Source organism: Gopherus evgoodei, unplaced genomic scaffold, assembly GCF_007399415.2.
Source record: "Gopherus evgoodei ecotype Sinaloan lineage unplaced genomic scaffold, rGopEvg1_v1.p scaffold_231_arrow_ctg1, whole genome shotgun sequence".
NCBI classification, from domain to species: Eukaryota; Metazoa; Chordata; order Testudines; family Testudinidae; genus Gopherus; species Gopherus evgoodei.
The window spans coordinates 8,880-18,363 of NW_022059894.1; the positions used below are offsets into that span (position 1 = coordinate 8,880).

General features: G+C 51.9%; 1 long non-coding RNA gene across 1 annotated transcript; it reads right to left on the minus strand.

The window, feature by feature from the left end:
- Window positions 1-1,465: 1,465 nt before the first annotated feature.
- LOC115640185 lies at window positions 1,466-9,252 on the minus strand. The gene is made up of 3 exons (XR_003997834.1): window positions 9,032-9,252; window positions 7,664-7,665; window positions 1,466-1,476 (listed from the first exon to the last, which is right to left on the minus strand). It is a non-coding gene; the product is annotated as an uncharacterized LOC115640185 (long non-coding RNA).
- Window positions 9,253-9,484: the final 232 nt, after the last annotated feature.

Consider the following 9,484-nt stretch of genomic DNA (forward strand, 5'->3'; position numbering starts at 1 on the left):
GTCACAGACCAGCAGGTGGTTTTATGCAAATCCTGGACTCTAGGACCAGAGCTGGGACAGGGGCACAGGCACAATTTTTGCTGCACATGTACCACCTTTGCAACCAACCTTTGCTACCTCACTCCTTAACACCACACACACACACAGGTACCTTTTACCTCTCAGAACCAAAACATACCCTGAAAAAGATCCAACAGCATAAGCTTAAGGCAAATGACTGCAGTACTAACAACTCAAAAAGATTCAAAAACATCTCTATTTTTACACACCAGGAATAGCAAAAAGAAAACCTGCAGGCACAAGCACAGCCCACCAACAACCAAACACATATCTATTCCTGCCTCTTACAAGCATTGGGCGTTTGCAACCCAGACCCCTTAATGATGAATACTTTTCAGGCGAGGGTGAAGCTCTCAGGCCTCAAATGCCAGCTACAGTTACTCTCTCCTTGATCCAAAACGAACAGCAAAATACACTGCATTACTCCTGCCCCAATAACAAAGAGACTGGGGATCCCACAGCAGCTGAAATGACCGTTTGGACAAGCACTCCCATCATGCAATCTGGGGTGGGTGGAACCATGCAAATGACAGCAGCCTCAAATGGCCTTTACAACAGATCACCAACAGATGGCAGGGTAGAGTTCATAGCGACCCTGCTTAAACTAGATTGTGGAAAAGATTAAAAAACACTGAACGTTCAAACTCACCAAACGCGGGTCAATCCATCCTCATCGTCCTATCCGCTCGTTATACTCCACACCTGAACTTAGCCCTCACATGGACAACATACCCTCCTAACTCAGTGTCTGTACGTTAACCTTTTACCCCCAGTCGGGGCTATTGCACATTATGTATTCCTTATGCCACCCGATCTTAAACCGAACTTCGCACCCCCTGGGTAATCTGTACGTTGTTCCCTGATCACCAGAAACTTCTGCGCCTAAACGCTGTACCGTACCCTTTTTTTTCTTTGAACGTCATCTTAATAAAATGTTGACATTTGTTCGAGATCCCGGCTCCTCTTCCTTTGCAAGGTGTGTGCGTTTGCTCCGGGTTTTAGTCTGCTAAGACAGCGAGGGGGGCCGATTGAGCCAGAGGCGCTTGCCTGCTGCAGACACGGATCCAAGGCTGAACCTCGTCCCCCACCAGCTGAAGGCTTAACTGAGAACAGTTTAAGAAGTGCTCCCATCTCCAGCACTCAGCTACCCAGCTCCCAATGGGGTCCAAACTCCAAAGAGATCCCTTTTACCCTGCAGACGCTGTAAAATCCTGTGACCAGGGCAGCTGCCTAGCAGCCTGCGCATCCGCCTGCCAGCACGAGAGCGCGTAAGGCCCTAATCTGGATAGTGCCGGCTGGGTGGCAGGGCTGTGAAGAGCCAGCAGAGTGGCGCAGCAGAAGCGTGCTGGGCCCATAACCCAGAGGTCAATGGATCGAAACCATCCTCTGCTATGTGTGCGTTTGTTTCTTTTCCCTCTGGGCCTTCCAGCGAGGCGGTGACCAGCAGAGCGACAAGAGGTGGCTGAGGCGGTGGCCTGCCAGAGAGCTCCCTGGCTACCTGGGCTGAAGGCAAGAGGGAGGTCTGGGTGTGGCAAGGGCTTCCTGTCCCAGAATGAGGCTGCAGTGCTTCCTGGTCCCCTTTTCCCACCCACCCCGGCGGGCTGCGGGAGAACAGGAGGGAGGCTCTCGGGGCGCTAGGCAGTGCTGTGTGGCTGTCAGGGGAAAGAGCCGAGGCTACCGACTCGACCTGCCATTGACTCGCGTGGCTCTGCACGCCGTCAGCTGGGGCGGGCCTGGCTGCGCACGTGACTCAGGCTTGGGCAGCATGGCTGCTCTTTCCTGATGAGGCATGAGGCAGGCCAAGAGCTTTGCACAGCCTACAGGGAAGTGGGAGGGAGGCGTCTTTGAACAGGCGTGTCTCGTCCCCTTCTCCCTTGCCGCTTTGGCGGAGGCGGGAAGGGAGCAAAATGTTCCTGGCTGAAAGTTTTTGTGCTCGGCCTCGAGGATTAAGCCTGAGCCTCCGGCACGGCTGCTGGGAGATGGGTTTCTGAATGGCATCCAGCACGCTCTTTGGGCCACCAGCTGAAAGCACTGAGGCCAAGAGGCAGCAAAAGGGGACTTTGGAGGCTCCCTGCAGGCCTCAGGGAAGTAAGGAAGTAGCATGGGCTCATCGCCGTCCCCGGGTGGGCTCAAACCACCATCCTTTCAGTTAACAGCCGAACACGCTAACCCATTGCGCCACAGATGGGCAAGCCTGTATGGAGTACAAAAGTCAGGAATCAGCACAAGGTACAGTCTAGCATATGCATGCAGCTCTTAGACAAGCAACAGCAAGGAACTGGACTGGTATGTAGTGAAAGTTCTGTGGGAAGGAACCGAAAAGAGCACGGGGGCTGCGGTACAGTGCTTGCGTACACTTTCTTTGGCCTGTTTTGCTGGAAAAGTTAGCAGGGCGAAATTCCTAGTCAGAGGTCAGCAGGCGGTTTAATGCAAATTCTGGACTCTGGGACCAGAACTGGGGTTGGCGGTGGCGGGGGGGCGAATTTCTGTGGCACCTGCACAACCTCTGCAACCAACCTTTGCTACCTCACTCCATAACACCACACACACAGCAGCCTTTTACCTCTCAGGAACCAAAACATACCCTGAAAGAGATCGAATGGCATAAGCTTAAGGCAAACAACTGCAGCACTAACAACAACAAAGAGATCGAATGGCATAACCCTAACCCTAACGCAGTGGGGCTCCTTATGGTTGCGTGTTCCACTGTCATAAACAGATAGCTAAGGGTTAATGTCTCTTTCACCTGAAAAAAAAAGTAACCTGAAGCACCTGACCCGAGGACCAATCAGGAAACAGGATTTTTTCAACTCTGGGTGAAGGGAAGTTTGTGTGTGAGTCCTTTGTTCTTGGTTTTCTGCCTGTATGCTCTCTCAGCTATGAGGGGATTTCTATTTCTTGCTTTCTAATCTTCTGTTTCCCAGTTGTAAGTACAAAGGATCAGCTAGTGATTTATATGTTTGGTTTTTTTTTTGTATTTACATGTCTATAGTTGCTGGAGTGCTTTGAATCGTATTCTTTTTGAATAAGGCTGTTTATTCAATATTCTTTTAAGCAATTGACCCTGTATTTGTCACCTTAATACAGAGAGACCATTTGTATGTATTTTTCTTTCTTTTTATAGAAAGCTTTCTTTTAAGACCTGTTGGAGTTTTTCTTTAGTGGGGAACTCTAGGGAATTGAGTCTACAGCTCACCAGTGAATTGGTGGGAGGAAGAAGTCAGGGGGAAATCTGTGTGTGTTAGATTTACTAGCCTGACTTTGCATTCCCTCTGGGTGAAGAGGGAAGTGCTTGTGTTTCCCGGCTGGAAACGGGGGAGGGTGGAATCCCTCTGCTTAGATTCACGGAGGTTGCTTCTGTGTATCTCTCCAGGAACACCTGGAGTGGGGAAGGGAAAAGGTTTATTTCCCTTTGTTGTGAGACTCAAGGGATTTGGGTCTTGGGGTCCCCAGGGAAGGTTTTTGTGGGGACCAGAGTGCCCCAAAACACTCTAATTTTTTGGGTGGTGGCAGCTTTACCAGGTCCAAGCTGGTAACTAAGCTTGGAGGTTTTCATGCTAACCCCCATATTTTGGACGCTAAGGTCCAAATCTGGGACTAGGTTATGATATCCATGCTTTAATCTCACCCACCATGTATCAAGTGTGAGTTTCTCAGGCACTAGAATAGCTTTAACATGGAGTCATAGGGCTAACCCTAGCAAAACAGCCAGGATCCTTTGCTTATGCTTAGAAAGTGTGCGGTCTCCCTGAAGTCCAAGCAGCATCCGGGGTGGGGACAACATTTTCTTCCTGACAGGGATTTTTATTCCATTCCCCCAGAGCTCAAGCTGACAGGGGCAAGTGTTTGTGCAGGTCTTTGCCTCCTCCTGGGTGTGTGAGGGGGAGCAATCAACCAGGTCTTTTGTCCACGGATGATCCATAGTGGCTTGCCTGATTTCTTAGTCAGGCCTGGTCCACGCTACACAGTTAAATCGATTTAAACAGCGTTAAATCGATTTAATGCTGTACCCGTCCACACTACAAGGCACTTTAAATCGATTTTAAGAGCTCTTAAAATCGATATCTGTACTCCTCCCCAACGAGAGGAGTAACCCTAAAATCGATATTACTATATCGATTTAGGGTTAGTGTGGACGGAAATCGAAGTTATTGGTCTCATACTTTTACTGTAGCTACCCAGAGTGCACCGCTCCGGAAATCGATGGTAGCCTAGGACCATGGACGCACACCACCGAATTAATGTGCCCTAGTGTGGACGCATAAAATTGATTTTATAATATCAGTTTATAAAACCGGTTTTAGTAATTTCGATTTTATGCTGTAGTGTAGACGTTGCCTCAGGGCCTTCTCTTGTTGGAAAGGAGATGACGCCTCTTCCGGTAAACTAGCATTTCACACTTGGCAATGCTTCTCTCCTGACTGGTGGCAGGGTGGCGGCAAGGGGGTTTACAGCTTTAGTGCCAACGCTTATATATCACCTTACAACATGGGCTACGGCTATTATAAGTGAGAAGAATGCATGCAGCAACTCACGAGCTTGTCATAAACTCTAAACACTAAACACATTTTTATAAATCTAAGGCCTGTTTTAACAACAGTAACCAACAGGTGAGAAAGACTAGGTTCCAGCCATGCGTTTGTCACTTTTCAGTAAGGCCTGCGGGCCTTGGTATGAGCTGGCACCTGGTCTGCCAGTGTCAGAAGAGGATCTTCCCTCTCTTGTCCCCAGGTGTCTGTACTGAGAGCAGTACTGTTCAACTTATTCATAAATGATCTGGGGAAAGGGGTAAACAGTGAGGTGGCAAAATTTGCAGATGATACAAAATTGCTCAAGATAGTTACGTCTCAGGCAGACTGCGAAGAGCCATAAAGAGATCTCACAAAACTGGCTGACGGGACAACCAAATGGCAGATGAACGTCGGTGCTGTTAAGTGCAAAGTAATGCACATTGGAAAACATAATCCCAACTATCCCTATAAAACGATGGTGTCTAAATTAGCTATTACCACTCAAGAAAGAGATCTGGGAGTCATTGTGGATAGTTCTCTGAAAACATCCACTCAATATGCAGCCGAGTGTTGGGAATCATTAAGAAAGGGATAGATAAGAAGACTGAAACTATCATATCGCTTCAATAACAATCCATGGTACGCCCACATCTTGAATACTGCGTGCTAATGCCGTCGCCCCAATCTCAAAAAAGATCTATTGGAATGGGAAAGATTCAGAAAAGGACAACAAAGATGATGAGGGGATATGGACCAGCTTCCGTCTCAGAAGAGATTCATAAGATTGGGACTTTTCATCTTGGAAAAGAGACGACTAAAGGGGGATACGACGGAGGTCTATAAAACCATGACCGGTGTGGAGAAAGTAAATAAGAAAGAAAAGAAAAGCTGTGGCTCTTCGGCGGCAGCTCAACCACACTGCTTCTTCTGTGGCAGTTCTGCGGCGAGTCCTCCCTCCCTTCCTCTTTGGTAGACATTTGGTGGTAGCTCAAAGACTAAGACAGGGAATGGGGGACCCGCCGCTGAATTTCCGCTAAAGACCCAGACGTGCTGCCCCGATACCATACGGGCCACCCCTTTGAATTGGCTGCTCCAAGCACCTGCTTGCTACGCTGGTGCCTGGAGCCAGCCCTGCTCCTGTGACAAGCAGGGGCTGGTGCAGAGCACGGCAGGGAAGGGAGATGACATCTCCTCTAACAGCGGAGTACTTTCACAGCAAGGGCAGCACCTCCCCGCAGTAGCACAGACCCACCTACTCCTCCTGACACCAGCACCACCCTTCCCGGCACCGCCTCATGGCAGCATCTGCTTCCAGACTCGCACCAGAAATGGGAAGTCTGGGTTGGGTCTGGCAGCAGCTGTCAGGAAATGGAAGCAGGAGACACGACCACTCCCATTGTGCTGTGGGGCCCATCCTGGCTGGTGGAAGATGGAGGCAGTGGACACTACCACTCCCATGATGCCGTAGGGTTTTCAGGTGGGGTGCCCCCCCTAGGGTTGGGTTCCAGGAGAGGTTTGGCATCTTAAGGGATTGATGGGGGGTTGCTTGGAGGAGGTTTCAAGACCAACAGCAAAGGGGAAGTTGGACAGTTGCCAGAAAACCAGGGAGACAAGGCAGGTGAGGTGATACCTGTTACTGGACCAGCTTTGGGGTCACACAAGGTCTTCTTCATGCAGGGGAAAGGTGCTCAGAGCATCACAGTTCAATAGAAGGTGGAACGCTCTGCCCCAAACACCAGACATTCCCCTACTTCCTGGAACAGGGGGGCTGTCCCCACTGTCCTGTAAACAGCCCCACCATGTAACCCAGAAGTGGCTGCATCTTAGCACCAAGACACCAGTGGTCACTGTTCCAGAGGAGATGGTACATACAGGCCACTGCCCTACGTGGCCACCAGACGTCACAGACTGTGCACTGTCTTAGCTGGCCACACACGTTACTGCCCCAAGAGCTGAGGTACACACAGGCTACTACTCAAAGTGGGCACCTGGGGTCACTGCAGCAAAGGTTAAGGGGGGGATACAGGCAGGGCACTGCCGCACATGGTCACAGGTGGCACTGCTGCAATGGTGCTGGTGGGGGGGAGATGATAAACAGGCTACTGCCTGAAGTGGCCACTACTACAATGGCATGGAGAGAAGGGGAAGGAGAAAGCAATAGGGCACTGCCACACCAGGGCACCCTGGGGAGGTCACTGCTCCAATTAGTAGAGATACACATCGGGTAGTGCCCCAACTGGGGGTCCTACATCAGAGAGAGAAGGGGCTGGGGAGAGAAGAGAAAATCAAAGGCCACTGCCTCACTTAGCCATCGGGGTCACTACCTAAATAGGGGACACACACACACAGGGCACTGCCCCACCTGACCAGCAGGGGTTACTGCCCCAATTGGGGGATATACAGAGGGTATTGCCCCACAGGGATGCCAGGGATCAGTGCCTGCCATACCTGGCACATGGGTAGAGGGGATAGGGTGACCAGATGTCCCGATTTTATAGGGATAATCCTGATATTCGGGGCTTTTTCTTATGTAGGTGCCTATTAGCCTCCACCCCGTCCCGATCCTTCACACTTTCTATCTGGTCACCTTGGGGGGCGGGGAGAGGGGGCTACACAAAGGGCACTGCCATACTTGGCCACCAGTGCACATCCCTAGTGGGGGAGTGATACACACCAGAAGCAGGGCTCACTGCCACAAAGGGGTTGGAAGATACCCAAGGCACTGCCTGACACAGCCACCCAGGCACCCTGCCACCTTGGGGAAGGTGAAGAATACACCTTGGGCACTGACTCCTCTGGCTACCAGTGGTCACAGATACAATGCAGGGGTTGCGGGGAGTAAATACACACAGGGGACTGCCCCACCTGGGCAACACGAGTCACTGAGATGAGAGTGGGATACGCAGAGGGCACTGCCCCAATGGCTGATATACATACAGAGCCCTGCCTCACCTACCCACCAGCGCTCACAGGCGCAATGGAAGTAGTGGGGGTCACAGAGGCAACTGACCTCAGTTGCCACCAGGGGTCTCTGCAGCAATGCTAAGGGGGATACATGCCAGGCATTGCTGCCCCTCGCCACCAGGAGTCACTGCTCCTACAAGAAGGCACCTACAGGACACTCCCGTGCCTGGCCAGCAGGGGTCACTATCGCTGGGGAGGGGCTATGGGGAAGCAGAGAAAGAGCAACTAACTGCAGTGGGGAAAATCACTATCTACCAGGGAGAAAGAATTGACTCTGCTAGGACATCACACCAACTCCGGCCAGGCTGGATACCAGCAATTCGGGGCTGGAGCAGCTCCAGCTAGAGGCTGGGCAGAGACAGGTGACCTCGGTTTCTGCGCTGAGCAGGCTGCTTTGGCAGCGAGGAGGGACAAGGAACCCCCGGCCAGGGTATTGCTGCCCAAGGAGAGGGAGATATGTGAGAGTCTTTGGAGTAGCTGGTTCAGCAGCTGTGAGCCACACACTTCTCCCTGCCTGAGCTCTCCAGGAGCACATTACGCACAGGTGTGCGCTGGATGTGGGTACCAGTGTAACAACAGGGCCAGACTCTGCTGAGTGCTGCCTGCAAGAGACAGGGGCAGAGTCAGACGGGCAGATGGGGGCAGGAGATGACAGAGCCAGCGGCCATGAGCTGAACCCATCACAAGTCCAGCCTGTGACATCACCATCCATCCCTGCAGCTCTCCATCTGTCCCGCTGTCCGTCCAACCCTCAACCCCCCATCCATCCCCAATGTATGCCACACACACCCCTTCACCCATCTGCCTCACACACTCATCTATTTCCTCATGCATCCTGCTGTCCCTCTGATTGTCCCTGCAGTGCCCAGCACAAGGACGCATAGTGGACCCTGAGCGAGGCTTTTGGGTGATGCAGTAATGGAGCTAGCGGGTGATAAGGGGCATCTCTAATCCCAGCCCCACTTCTCCTCTGCCCAAAGCCATGACCGCAAGCCCACCCCTCTCAGTCTCAGACCTCACAGCCCCAAAGACATGAATGGCCACTCACACTGTGACCCAGTTACAGCAATGAGGTCTTCCTGAAGATAGGGGGTGGGAGGAGCAACCCCCTTATCCTGGCAGGCAGGACACATCCTTCCCAGTATGGCAGAGACCCTGCCCGTGGGCAGATAGACCCAGCAGAGCCCATAGGAGACTGGGGGAGGGGGAGCAGAGGAAGAGAATGCAGGCAACTGAACATGACAGGTGTCCATGAAAGGAGAGAGAGAGAGTTTGAGTGAAAGTTGGCCAACACAGAGAGAGAAACCTAGGAGGAAGAAAGAAATTCAGAACAGGGAGTCACCCTCATGGATCCAACTTTCTGCTAGGGAGCACACACCACTCCTGGCCAGAGAGATGATCAGCCCTCGCAAATGGCAACATCATCTCCCTTGAAGCACCTGGTTGTCTCCCCAATCCTTGGTGCTGTCCAGCATGTCTCCCTCCACAGAAGTTACCTGGCCTCATCTTACACTCCATCTTCATATTGCTCTTCTCCTTCCCACAGCTCCTGCTCTGCTCCTCAGACCTGTCTGTCCTCAGCTCTGCAAGCAGAGGGGAAGGGGCATGATGGGAACATACACGCCCCATTCCAGACACCACACAGCATCCACAGGGCTACCAAAACACCTCATCTTCGGCCAAAACCACACCTCACCCCGAGGGAGCAAAAAGCCTTTGTGAGTACAGCACACAACAAGACAGGAAAAGATTAACACCCACACCCAGCCCAGCCAAAGTGGGAGCTTCCTCACCTTCCCGGCCACAGGTCCATGGGGCTCATGGATGGAGAAGTTTGGTGGGCTGTGGGGGTCCCTGAAGAACTAGCTCAGCATGTGAATGACTGGGATGTATGTGGGGGCCTGTCTGTCGGTTGGGGTGTCCAGAAGGACCTAAGGGAATAGGGGGAT